Here is a 13,367-nt window from a genome sequence, read left to right as displayed (position 1 = left end):
CTCATTAGTGAGTTCAATCAGAGAGATGTCACCACCATCTAATAAGGATGATGTGAGATCATTTTTAGGCATGGTGGAATTCTGTGCAAAATTCATTCCAAATTTTTCAGAAAAAGTGTAAAATATAAGGCAACTCCTTAAAAAAATGTAAAGTTCGAATGGGACTCAAAGTGTGATATGGAATTTAGGAATATCAAAGAGAGTCTGTATAAAGTCTCTAATCTGAGTAGTTTTGATACTCAACTTCAGTGTTACTTAAATACGGCTGAAAGTGATAAAGGACTGGGTGCAGTGGGGTCACAAAGGGACGATAGTGGTAAAGAGAATATTGTTCTCTTTGCATCTAGATCCCTGACATCAACGGAGGAGAAATACCCTATCATGGAGAGGGAGGCACTTGCGTGCGCATGGGAGTTAGAACATTTTTGTTCTTTTGTGTGGGGAAGAAGTGTTATCATCCAATGTGATCATAAACCACTGATGAAGCTATTATCTTCTGAGGGTAGTGTTGTAGCGTCAGCTAGGATTCCAAGGATTTTGATGAGAATGAAAGACTATATTTACAGAATGGAGTATGTACCTGGGAAGAAGAATGTGATAGCCAATTTTTTATCTAGAATGCCGTGCCTATTAAAGGAATGTAAGGAAGATCCCTGGGATGATTTTAAGGTCGCATTTGTTTTTGATTCAGGAAAACTGGCTTTGAGTAAGGAAGTGTAGGAAAAAAAGCAAAAGGAAGATGTTGATTTACAAATGGTTATAAAGTATATGCTGGAAGGGTGGCCCAAGAAGGATGTTTTATCAGAAGGGTGTAGACATTTTTGTGAGATTAGATCTGAGTTATCTATTTAGAATGATTTGATTTTAAGGGGCGATAGGTTTGTTTCTCCCAACGCGTTGCGAGAAAGCATTATAGAATTGTGCCATAAAGGTCACTTTGGTATAGTAAGAACGAAAACCATTGTCAAGGAATATTTTTGGTGGCCAGGAGTTGAAAAGGCTGTGGAGAAATTTGTGCAGAATTGTAATGTTTGTTCATCTGCTGACAAGACTTTACATAACTTAAGGCCACCTATAGATCAGAAGTTGGTTCCTGAAGTACCTTGGGAATGCGTAGCTATAGACTTAGTGGGACCTATTGGAGAACAGCAGGAGTACTTAGTTGTTATCATGGATCTTGTCTCAAAATGGCTGGCGGTTAGAGTTATTAAAAAAGCTCTGATACTGTGTCTGTATTAGAATGTTTGGACCAAACATTTTGTTCTGAAGTGATTCCGGCTTTGCTCTTAAGCAAAAACGGGGTAAAGTTAGTTTCAAACAGTGCTAAAATATATTTTGAAAGAATTGGTCTTTTGCACAAAACTTCCTCGCTGTACAATCCTAGTGGTAATGGCAGCGATGAGAGGTTTAACAGAGTGTTAAACAGTGTTATCCATGCAGCAATGAGGAAACAGTGTGATTGGCATGTTGCAGTATGGAAAGCTGTTTGGGCAAATAGAGTAACAGAGAATGAGGCTTCTGGTATCAGTACGCTCGTTGCTATGAGAGGTAGGAAACCAAGATGTAAATTTGATCCTGCATGGTTATGCAAAAGTGGAGTGGATTTTTGGTCTTTGAACAGTGTACAAAGAAGATTAGAAAGATCACAAGAGAGAAGCAAATCATATTATGCTAAAGCACATAGGTGGTCATTCCAACCCTGGCGGTCCATGACCGCCGGGTTGGAGGACCGCGGGAGCACCGCCGACAGGCCGGCGGTGCTCCAATGGGCATTCCGACCGCGGCGGTAAAGCCGCGGTCGGACCGGCAACACTGGCGGTCACCCGCCAGTGTACCGCCGCCCATTGGAATCCTCCAAGGCGGCGCAGCTAGCTGCGCCGCCGAGGGGATTCCGACCCCCCCTACCGCCATCCAGTTCCCGGCGGTCCGCCCGCCGGGAACCGGATGGTGGTAGGGGGGTCGCGGGGCCCCTGGGGGCCCCTGCAGTGCCCATGCCACTGGCATGGGTACTGCAGGGGCCCCCGTAAGAGGGCCCCTAAATGTATTTCACTGTCTGCTGCGCAGACAGTGAAATACGCGACGGGTGCAACTGCACCCGTCGCACAGCTTTCACTCCGCCGGCTCGATTCCGAGCCGGCTTCATCGTGGAAGCCTCTTTCCCGCTGGGCCGGCGGGCGGCCTGAAGGCGGCCGCCCGCCAGCCCAGCGGGAATGTCAGAATTACCGCCGCGGTCTTTCGACCGCGGAACGGTAACCTGACGGCGGGACTTTGGCGGGCGGCCTCCGCCGCCCGCCAAGGTCAGAATGAGGGCCATAGTGTGAAATCGACTCAAATTGAACTGGGAGACTGGGTGAGAGTTAAAAAACCTTTCAAAGTGGTGAAGGGGGGGAGTCATTACTTTGAAGTGGAACAAGTGGAGGATGTATTACATAATGCATTAAGGTTGCTAAGTGGGAAAATATGAAATTTGAAACGTATTGCTTTGTGTCCTGGGGAGCACAGGGGGGAGAAAGTGAATGACAGTGCGAGTGGTTCCATGTGGATGGACGATGATAAGGCAAGTGAGCCATGCACACCAGTTGTAGCAGACAATATTTGTAGCACATATGGAGGTTCTTATAATGAAGTAGATAGGGAAGCGGGAAGTAGTGATGTGGTGGAACAACCAGATGAACAAGGGATAAATGGAGCAAGTGAACAAATTCAGGGGGAACAGGAGTCACAAGAGTTGGAACAGGGCCAGATTGTGGACACCTCTACGAGAAAAAGAAGACTACTGGGGTTGTTGAATGATTTTGTGTTAGATTGATTGTTTAGTTGTTAGTATGATTTTTATTTATTCTAATTTTATTTTGTTTCTTTTATTCTTAGTTTTTAGTTGTTTAAATTATTAAAGAGGAGGAATGTGTTGTGTTGCGTCATGCCAACTGCCGTGACATTAGAATGGTGTGGGATTAAGGATTCATGGTGTTTGTGAGAGAGAGAGACAGAGCCGGTTGATAAAGATGGTTGGGGACCTGTTCTTATGTAACCTGCACGACAATAAAGGATTGAATTACGAGGGCGAGTTCAGCTGCAATCAATTCCAAGAACAATCGTAAACAAAGGACAGATATTGTAGTGGTGTTGCTGGCGGCCATCTAAGAACGGTGAACTGCCCGTTTGGCAAGCCATAGATTCTCTGTTATATAAAACAAAGCTGTGCGTAATTTCTTGTAGTAGTGAGAGAGCGTAGATTATATAATCTATATTAACATGAAATGTTTATGAATTAATGTGTGATAATGCTGCATAGAAACTATAATAATAATAATTTTGCTTAAAACATGCACTTGAAATGTGACCATGGGGAGTGGCTGCCAATGTATACGTAGACTGGTAATTGTTAGAAATGGGGTCTTTGGTTGACAGTCAGGTTACCCCCTGTTCAAGCAAGCACCCTCACTCTAGTCAGGGTAAAAGAGAATCACCCTCAGCTAACCCCTGCTTACCCCTTGGTAGCTTGGCAGAGCAGTAGGCTTAACTTCAGAGTGCTAGGTGTAAAGTATTTGTAACAACACACACAGTAACTTAATGAAAACACTAAAAAATGACACAACACCGGTTTAGAAAAATAGGAAATATTTATCTAAACAAAACAAGACCAAAACGACAAAAATCCGACAAACACAAGTCAAGTTATGAATTTTTAGAGATTAAGCTAAAAAATAGCGCTTAGAAACAAAAATGCTTAAATGAGATGTTAACACGGCGTCTTGACGGAGTCGTTCCCAACAAGCCGACACCAGCGGCGCCGGTCACGGAGTCGTGTAGACCCCCAAGTACAGTACCTTTGGTGAAGAGTGAAAACAAGCCGATGCGCGAAGTCGGGTATCGCGGCGTCTGTGCGAAACGTTGAATCCGTGCACTTCGAGCGGCATCGGTCACGACGTGGTGCGGTGACTTCCACGGAGTCGTGGACTTCAGCGGGGCTGCGAAGAGCGTCGCGTTCCAGCGAAGGTCACGGCGTCGGGTGCAGGCGGCGTTACCGGATTCGTCCGAAGTCGATTTCCTTGGATTTCCACCAGCTTTCCTTTCAAGGGCCCAGGGACTAGATAGGGCACCACTTGTCAGAGCAGGAGTCTCTCCAGAGACTCCAGGTGCTGGCAGAGAGAAGTCTTTGCTGTCCCTGAGACTTCAAACAACAGGAGGCAAGCTCTAAATCAAGCCCTTGGAGATTTCTTCACAAGATGGAAGGCAAACAAAGTCCAGTCTTTGCCCTCTTACTCTGGCAGAAGCAGCACTGCAGGAAAGCTCCACAAAGCACAGTCACAGGCAGGGCAGCACTTCTTCCTCAGCTATCAGCTCTTCTCCAGGCAGAGGTTCCTCTTGGTTCCAGAAGTGTTTCTAAAGTCTGTAGATTTGGGTGCCCTTCTTATACCCATTTTAGTCTTTGATGTCACCTTTGTGTCACTGTCTAGTGTGAGGTGAAAAACAACCCAACTGTCAAACTGACCCAGACAGGGAATCCACAAACAAGGCAGAGTCACAGAATGGTTTAAGCAAGAAAATGCTCACTTTCTAAAAGTAGCATTTTCAAACGCACAATCTCAAAATCAACTTTACTAAAAGATGTATTTTTAAATTGTGAGTTCACGGACCCCAAACTCCACATGTCCATCTACTCTCTAGGGGAATCTACACTTTATTCATATTTAAAGGTAGCCCCTATATTATCCTATGAGAGACAGGCCTTGCAACAGTGAAAAACGAATATGGCAGTATTTCACTGTCAGGACATATAAACCACATTACTATATGTCCTACCTTATCCATACACTGCACCCTGCCCTTGGGGCTACCTAGGGCCTACCTTAGCGGTGCCTTACATGTAAGAAAAGGGAAGGATTAGGCCTGGCAAGTGGGTACACTTGCCAAGTCGAATTTACAGTTAAAACTGTGCACACAGACATTGCAATGGCAGGTCTGAGACATGATTACAGAGCTACTTATGTGGGTGGCACAACCAATGCTGCAGGCCCACTAGTAGCATTTGATTTACAGGCCCTGGCACCTCTAGTGCACTTTACTAGGGACTTACTAGTAAACCAAATATGCCAATCATGGATAAACTAATCAACAATACAATTTACAGAGAGAGCATATGCACTTTAGCACTGGTTAGCAGTGGTAAAGTGCTCAGAGTTCAAAAGCCAACAGCAACAGGTCAGAAAAAATAGGAGGCAGGAGGCAAAAAGATTGGGGACGACCCTGCATGAGCAAAAAAGTCCAACAGTAATGATGACTAAAATGTTTATATTGTGTTTAAATAAGTTTATACTAATGATTGCGTTATTGAATCTGTGCTGAAATCCTCATAGGCCTTAAGTTAGCATGAGCCAAAGCTTGGCTGCCTGGCTCTCATATTAAATGTATTTTTCCTATTTTGCAGTGTGCTGACTCACAAAAGGACACGACCCTGCATGTTCTTTTTCCTTCAAACTAGAAGCTGAAATGTAACCATGTTAGATCCGTTCCCATGCAATTTTTCTTGTTTGCAGAATAAATGTTAAAAACAAATTGAAACAGTGTAGATTAATGTAATGTACAAGGTCATTCAAACCGGTGAAGACAATGGAGCTGCTGACCAAAAGATGTGCAAAGAATTACAGACAGATGAAATCATACCGGACGTGCCATCTCTGAAGACGTCAATTATGGAGACCAATCAAAGACTTGTAAAATAATATGGGGTGAAGAGTTAGATTACCTAATGTATTTTCTGATAGGTTAGAGACAGTGGGGTATAACAAATGTCCAATAGAATTCTGGGGGAATGTACAATGGAAAAGGGATAAAAACCCATGTCATGGGGAGTCATTTAGGTGGGTTACGGAATGCTATTGATTTTATCCAGAAACGTTGTCACTCTGCTTGGTGACTTGTTGCTTTACTTAAAATCATCCTTGCCCCTTAGATTTGTCCATTTTACACTTTACCTCCTTATGAGGGAAGTGTCCCTTTTGCCGTGGAGCTGAGTTCTGACTGATGGCGAATTGCCTGATGTCCTGAAGACGATGACTGAACCTGTGCGCTGACCTAAACTTTGGAGGGTAATTATGACAATGCATTTGTGATTTGTCTGTTTGCTTTTCCTTTCTAGGTACCAACTGCTTACTTTTGACAGAGACCTTAGATAGGTGTTTTCCAAATTAGTGTTCTAAATTGTTTTGCATGAAGCCCAACATGCTAATGCTAATCAGTGGTTAGGACAGGTGTTCACCAAAACTGACGCAAATAGACAAATGACTGAATCTATGCTTTGTTGAACTGACGCGTTATTGACACACTGCTAAATTGATCTATGTTCACACCTTGTTGTGTTCTGATGTTTGTGATTCTCGCATTAATGAAATCTTACCAAAGTTGCCATATCATGACTATGCTATTGTGTTTCTTGGTGTTGAAATTAACACATTTGCTTCTAGATTGTATTTAATAGGGAATAAACATTTATAACATTTTATGAAACTGGTGTGATTATTCATGGCTGAAAGGTCATGGTAGCGTCTTGAATTGATTAATGACTTTGACTAAAGTGAAATGCATTGTCGTGATAAATATTGATGACATTATTGATGTATTGATTGACATATTGATTAGTTATCTCGTCCTAAGGTGTCTCTCAACTGGGTCAAAAGATTAATTGGCCTAAAACGAGTCCTGATGTGTAATAAATTATCATAAAGGGACGCGTTAACAGTTCTGGTAGCAGAGGATGGTTTGGCCCTTTGGGGCCCTAGGACGGAGAATTATTGTTTAGATTATTTTTCTGAGATAATGCAAATTGGAGATATAATGCATTTCTAAATTCACCATGACTTTCCTGGGATCTCGGAGCCTGCCTAAGTGAGTTGGGAATGTTCTCGGCGTCATAGCATGTATGGTGTAGGGTTTGCACTTGCTCAGCTTATGCATTTCGCAGGTGAATTGTGAAGTTTGTGTATATCTAGGCCAGGTAATGCTGTTTTAGTAGGAGTGGGCGTACTCCACAGTATGAGAGTAGAGAAGTCGGCGTACTTCATATGAGTGTGGTGCTTTGTGCTCAAAATTATCCACGTGGTTGGTTGTTCATGTACGGACCCGTTGTGGTCTAAGACTCCGTAGTATATTGACAAGTGTAGGAGACACTTGGGTTTATGTTGTAATTTGTGCGGTTTAAATAGGTCAATCGGGCGTGGATGACAAGTCGAGTTTGAGTCAAATTGTATGTGTGAAACCTTCGATGGAGATTTGGCAAGTTCTAAAGTGCACTAGGACGAACCATTGACAAGTCGAGAGTAGGATTTGCGGGTCGAATTCTGCTTGCGGGTGCGGGAACTGAGAAGGAGAGAGTAGCGGCCGAGGCTTCAAGTGAAATCTCTGTAAGGTTCTGAAGCGAATGTGTTACCCTTCCTGTAGTAAACCGGCAAATTTGTGTTGTTGTTGTTAAGGTGCTCGTAGTAATTTTTGCATTAGTTTGGTGTGAATCCAGTGAGGGGCGGACGAGCCACAAGACTTTGTCAGCTGCAGTGCGTAAGTGTGACGTCAGTGGTGCCGCGCTGAGATAGGTTGGTTGTCGAGAGAGGTCGCGCACGGATTGGCTGCCGTCCATGAGAGGCAATAAGTTGAGAAAGGTGGGTGAAGAGTGTCCTGGGAATTAAAGTCACTTTTTGATTACAAACAAAAGAAAAGATGCCAAAATGAACTTTGTTAAAGCTTTTAAGAGTGCTCTGAAAGGAGACTCATACATTATGGCGAGTGAAGGGAAGCCTACACCACCTGAGGGAACTCCAGCTTACATAGTCATGGAGGAAAAAGGTGTCGCGCCTTGTTTATGGATGAAACAGTGGCACAAATTGACAGAAAAAGTGGGATGTTTGGCGTTCCCGGAACACGGGACGTTCAATACGAGAGTTCTAGAGAATTTGAGGTGGATGTTAAGTGTACAGAAGCCACCTCCGAGGCCAGCTCAGTATGAGGCTTTAGCAATTTGGGATTTAATGGCTATTAAACAGAGACAAGAAAAATTCCAAAGAAGAATAAAAAGGGCAGAAAAGACTCTAGCGGAAACTAGGTGGGACAATGAGAGCAAAATGTGGAGATGGGGAATAGCTGATGGATTAAAATTGTTCCCAGCAATAACACAGGGAGATGAGGCACAGGGGAAGAAAGCCACATACAAAACAGACAAAGAATCTAGTAAGCCTAAAGAAACTAAAAGACCTTGTGAAGAAGAAGATGATTCAGATAACGAAGAATTTTTAAATCAGATATTACATGACCGCCCACCACCTTATGCGGTAAGCGACAATGTCCCGAGCACTAGCGCGGGTCCTGGGAACCAGACGCAGGAGAAGGGAGTCACTGATACAGTACAGACTAGTGATACGGCTTCAATACAGAATGGTGTCAGTGTACCCACTGCGCCAGACATGCAGATATAGTTGCAACCTCCACCGCAGATACAGAGAATCTATCCAGACGTCCCAGTACTAGAGACTACCACAAATCTGATAGTGCCGCCAGACCTGATATATACAAAATCGAGGTTAGTGCAGATCGAGCCGACTCCGCAATTGCTGCCCCAGCCACAGCCACAACTGATACCAGGGTATAATCCAGCAGCAGGTCCTCTATTAATACCTGCACCGGCTTCAGAAAATCAGACTTTTGGAGTTGCTGCTCCACGAGGTTTGGGACCAGGTCAGACACCAGCTGCCATATCATTGCCAATTACTGTTGGTCCGCCGGCGCCATTGTATGCACAAGGTAAGCCTGGTATGTGTGATCAGGGAGTAATGACCCAGGATGTAATAAGAGGAGGGTCCATAGGAACTCCTCAGCTAATGGCCCCGGGAGAGCAAGCGGTTGAAAAATCGAGGTCTTTGTTAGACCTTAGCCTAGTTGAAACACCATTGGAGGCAATGAGACAGGCAGGGCTAGGAGTGCTAACACCACAGGCAATAAGTACGAATGCTTCACAGTCGCCAGTAATGCATGCGGTACAACAGTTAAATGAGTGGTTAGAAAAGACCTATACTATGCAAAAGACTACAGTAACTGCAGTGGAACCGGAAAGGTTGGGGAGAGATGAGTACCTGAACTTTGTGAGACTGGGTGTGGAAGCTGCTGAACTAGTGGACGGAACAATGGGGGTAAACAGATTAGAGTCATACACAGAAGCAGAATTGAGATATCTGTGCCCTAAGAGTACTAAAGAAGTAAGCAAGGTACATCAGAAATTAGCAAATCTGGCAGACAAATACAATATTGATATTGAGAATACTAAACATTTAAAAAGAAGTTACAGGTTAGACTTTGATTCAAAAGACTTCGAGCACATGAGGTCTGCCGGAATGAAAGCGCATTTAAAGGAAATATTGCAAAGTGCGCAGATCTGGGGAGCGTTAGAAAAGTGGGAAGGCAGATGGGCTACGAAAAGAGACAAGGGAAAAAGGTGACAAACCGGGATCGAGTAAAGCTAAAACTTCACCAGATATAGAATCAGTAAAGATGCTACCAATGAGAGAAACAGCTGATGGGGTTCTAATTCATGTACCGTGGTCCAGGGGAGATATCTTATCCTTCACTAATGATTATCCCAGATTGAGGGAGAAACCGATCGAGTGGTACCAACAAACAGATAGGTTTGTGAAGCTTGCGAAGTGTCTCTGGGAAGACCTGAATACCTTGTTTGAGATCATTGTTCCGCCTGACTTATGGCTTGAGTGCAAGCGAGGGGTAGACTGGCCGACACAGGAGCCGGCAAGGGATAAGGTGACCGGAGCACCCTCTGAGGAGGTGATGAAGTACTATCATAAAGTGATTGAGTTTTTGAAGCAGAAGGTGTCGCCGAAAGTGACTGATTGGCAGAAAATCGACCGGACCTCACAGGAGGTTAAGGAATCAATACATGCTTACTATGAGAGGTTGTTGAAGGCATTCAAACATTATAGTGGTACCGAGACCATTGAGCCGAGAGACATGAACCATCTCGTGTTCAGATTTGTTGAAGGGCTGAGACCAGAGGTTAGCCAGATGATTAAGAATCATTTGATCTGTTGGCAAGCGAAGCCGATTGATGAGGTGTTGCAGTATGCGAAATACTGTAGTGATGAGATTGAGCTGAAGCAGAAAAAGTTGAAGGAGAAAGTGATGGTGATGCAGATAAGGGCTGCACAGGCAGGAATGCAGGGAAGTGGTATTCAGCAGATGATACAGCAGCAACCGCAAGGGAATGGTGTGTTTCAGGCACAACCAAGAGGTCGAGGTTTTGTGAATCGCGGTCCAGACTTGAATACTGTTGTGGTTCAAAATGACGCACAAGGGATGAAAAGGATGTCACCATGTCATGCGCGCAGGTCGTGGGGCATTGGAAGCGGGAATGCCCAAATGTGGTGCACGATGGTGTCGTTCAACAAAGCACTAATGTTGGTACATTGCAGAATTTGAGAGGTCCAAAGTTAAGAAATCAAAACCCGAACTTCCAAAATAACATGGTTCAAATGCAAGGGTTACAGCCCATGCAGCAAATGCAAATGCCGCGTGTCCAATCAGTGCAAATGCAGCAAGTACAGCAGCAGGTTCCCACGGTACCTAGACAACAAATGCAACTGCCAATGGTTCCAATGGGACAGCAACAGGTGATGCTTCCTCAGCAGGGCACAGGTCAAGTGATGAGCCAAAATAATACAGTACAGCAATTCCCTTTGCGTGGTGAAGATGGAATGAATGAGGAATGGTCAGATGACAGTTCAGACAGTGAAGAGTGCAGGCTTGCAGCGTCACTAGAAGTAGATCAGAGGGGACCCTATGTAGAGGGAAAGGTAATGAGTCACAAGGTTTCATTCTTGGTTGATACTGGAACTACACGCTCCATGGTCAGAAGTGCAGAGGTTCCGAAATTGCCACTTTCGGGGCATACCATAAGAGTGGTCGGAGTAGCAAACCAGTATTTGACAAATCCAATTACAGATCAGGTGCAAGTTGAGATTGGCAACTTCCAGGGACTGCATAAGTTTGTAGTCTGTGATTCAAGTCCGGTATCCCTATTGGGAAGAGACTTACTGTGTAAAACGAAATGCTCGATTACCTGTTCCAATGATGGAATTGAGGTGCAGACAAACAGTGATGATGAAGGGGATGATGGTCAGATCTCAGAGTTAGAGACAGAAACCGCGAATGAAGATTACCCTTTGATAACATTATTCCCGATGCTCACAGTGCCTGATTTACCAGCCGTGTTACAGGGAACGGTGACAGAGAAAGTGTGGGACTTGACAGGAAAGGAAGTGGGACTGATAAAAGGTGTGGAACCAGTTAAAGTTCAAGTAAAGCCAAATGCAGTGTTTCCCCAGGTGCCGCAGTACCACATGGCACAAGATGTCCTTATTCAGGTGTCGCAAATAATTGCGGACTTTGTGAAACAGGGAGTCCTGAAGGAGGTATTGAGCAGCCCATGTAATTCAGCAATAATGGGTCTGAAAAAGCCTTGTGGGAAGGTTCGAATTATGCAGGATTTGAGAAAAATAAATGAGATTGTGGTGAAGTGTTGCCCCATAGTGCCAAACCCGGCAGTAATCATGTTTCAGGTTCCGTGCAATGCTGAATGGTTCACCGTTGTAGATTTGTCACAGGCCTTCTTTTCGGTGCCTCTTCATGAGGACAGCCAGTTTTTATTCAGTTTCAAATTTGTGGACAAGGTGTACAGTTGGTGCAGAATTCCTCAAGTGTTCTCAGAATCACTGTCCATCTTTAATCAGATATTGAAAAAGGACTTAGAACCCTTAGTACTGCCTTTCAATTCGACTCTAGTACAGTAAATTGACAACTTGCTGATTGCGTCCAGGACAAAAGATGACTGTAAGTATGAAACAATTGACTTACTGAATCATTTGGGAAAGAACGTACATAAAGTGTCGCCAAAGAAGCTGCAATACTGTCAGAAAGAGGTGAAATACTTAGGACACTTGATTGAGAGGGGGTCCAGGAGAATATCGAAGGAAAGGGTGGCAGCCATTTTGCAAATGAACCGCCCGACAACAAAGAGAGATGTCAGGATGTTTTTGGGAATGGTGGGCTACTGTCGCCAGTGGATGCCCAACTTCTCAATTATCCCAAAACCATTGATAAAGCTGACAGGCAAAGAGATTAAGGATGAACCGTACACCATAACCTTATCCAAAGAGGAGCTTGAGTCATTCATGGAATTGAGAGAGTGCATGTGCAGGGCACCAGCTTTGGGTATGCCTGATTACACAAAACCTTTTCTACTGTTTTGTCATGAACGTGATGCTTGTTCTTTGTCTGTCTTAACACAGGTCCATGGAGGTGCAAATCGCTCTGTAGCATATTTTTCAGCTACCTTGGACCCCGTCGCAGCAGCCTTACCGGGTTGTTTGCGCGCAGTTGCAGCAGTTGGTCAAAGCCTCACGCAGTGTGAAGGCATAGTAATGGGACATCCCTTGACAGTAATGGTTCCACATTCAGTTGAAATTCTGTTAACTCGAACTAAAACCCAGCACATGACAAATGCCCGACTTACCAGATATGAGACAATCATTTTGGGGTCACCTAATGTCTCACTGAAGCGATGTACTGTATTAAACCCGGCAACTCTACTTCCTGTTGAAAGTACCGAGATTAATAATGAAGAGGAAGTAGAGCATGATTGTCTTGAGGTAACAGAACTATGTACCAAGCCCCGACCTGATATTCAAGATACGCAGTTAAAAGAAAATGATGGCATTATGTTTGTTGATGGATCCTGTTTGAGAGACTCAGTCGGAATGCTGAGAGCTGGTTATGCTGTGTGTACTATAGCTGGTATCATCGAAGCTTCCTGGCTCGAAAGAGTGTATTCCGCACAAGTGGCAGAGCTAATTGCCCTTACTAAGGCATGCCACGCAGCTGAAAATCTGAGAGTCACTATCTATACCGACAGCAGATACGGATTTGGAATTGTACATGACTTTGGCCAATTGTGGTCACAGAGAGGTTTTATGACCTCCTCTGGTTCTCCTGTGAAAAATGGTGAACAAATTAAGGATTTGTTACATGCGTTTCAGTTACCTCTTGAAATTGCCGTGGTGAAATGCAATGCTCATGTTAAGTCACAAGACTTTGTGTCCATGGGAAACGGCTATGCAGATCAAGTCGCAAGATTTTGCGCATTGAACTGTATATCGTTCAAGGATCAGTGGGAATTGTTACCGCAAACCGAAAATGACACATGTTTGAACCTTGCATTAAGGGTGGTTGATACACTAGATGAGCTAAAAACACTACAGAGTCATGCTAGCAAGGAGGAAAAACGCTCCTGGCAGAGAATCCAATGCATACAAAGA

The sequence above is a fragment of the Pleurodeles waltl genome, chromosome 4_1 (assembly GCF_031143425.1).
Source record: "Pleurodeles waltl isolate 20211129_DDA chromosome 4_1, aPleWal1.hap1.20221129, whole genome shotgun sequence".
NCBI classification, from domain to species: Eukaryota; Metazoa; Chordata; class Amphibia; order Caudata; family Salamandridae; genus Pleurodeles; species Pleurodeles waltl.
Note: the sequence above shows the minus strand (reverse complement) of the source record.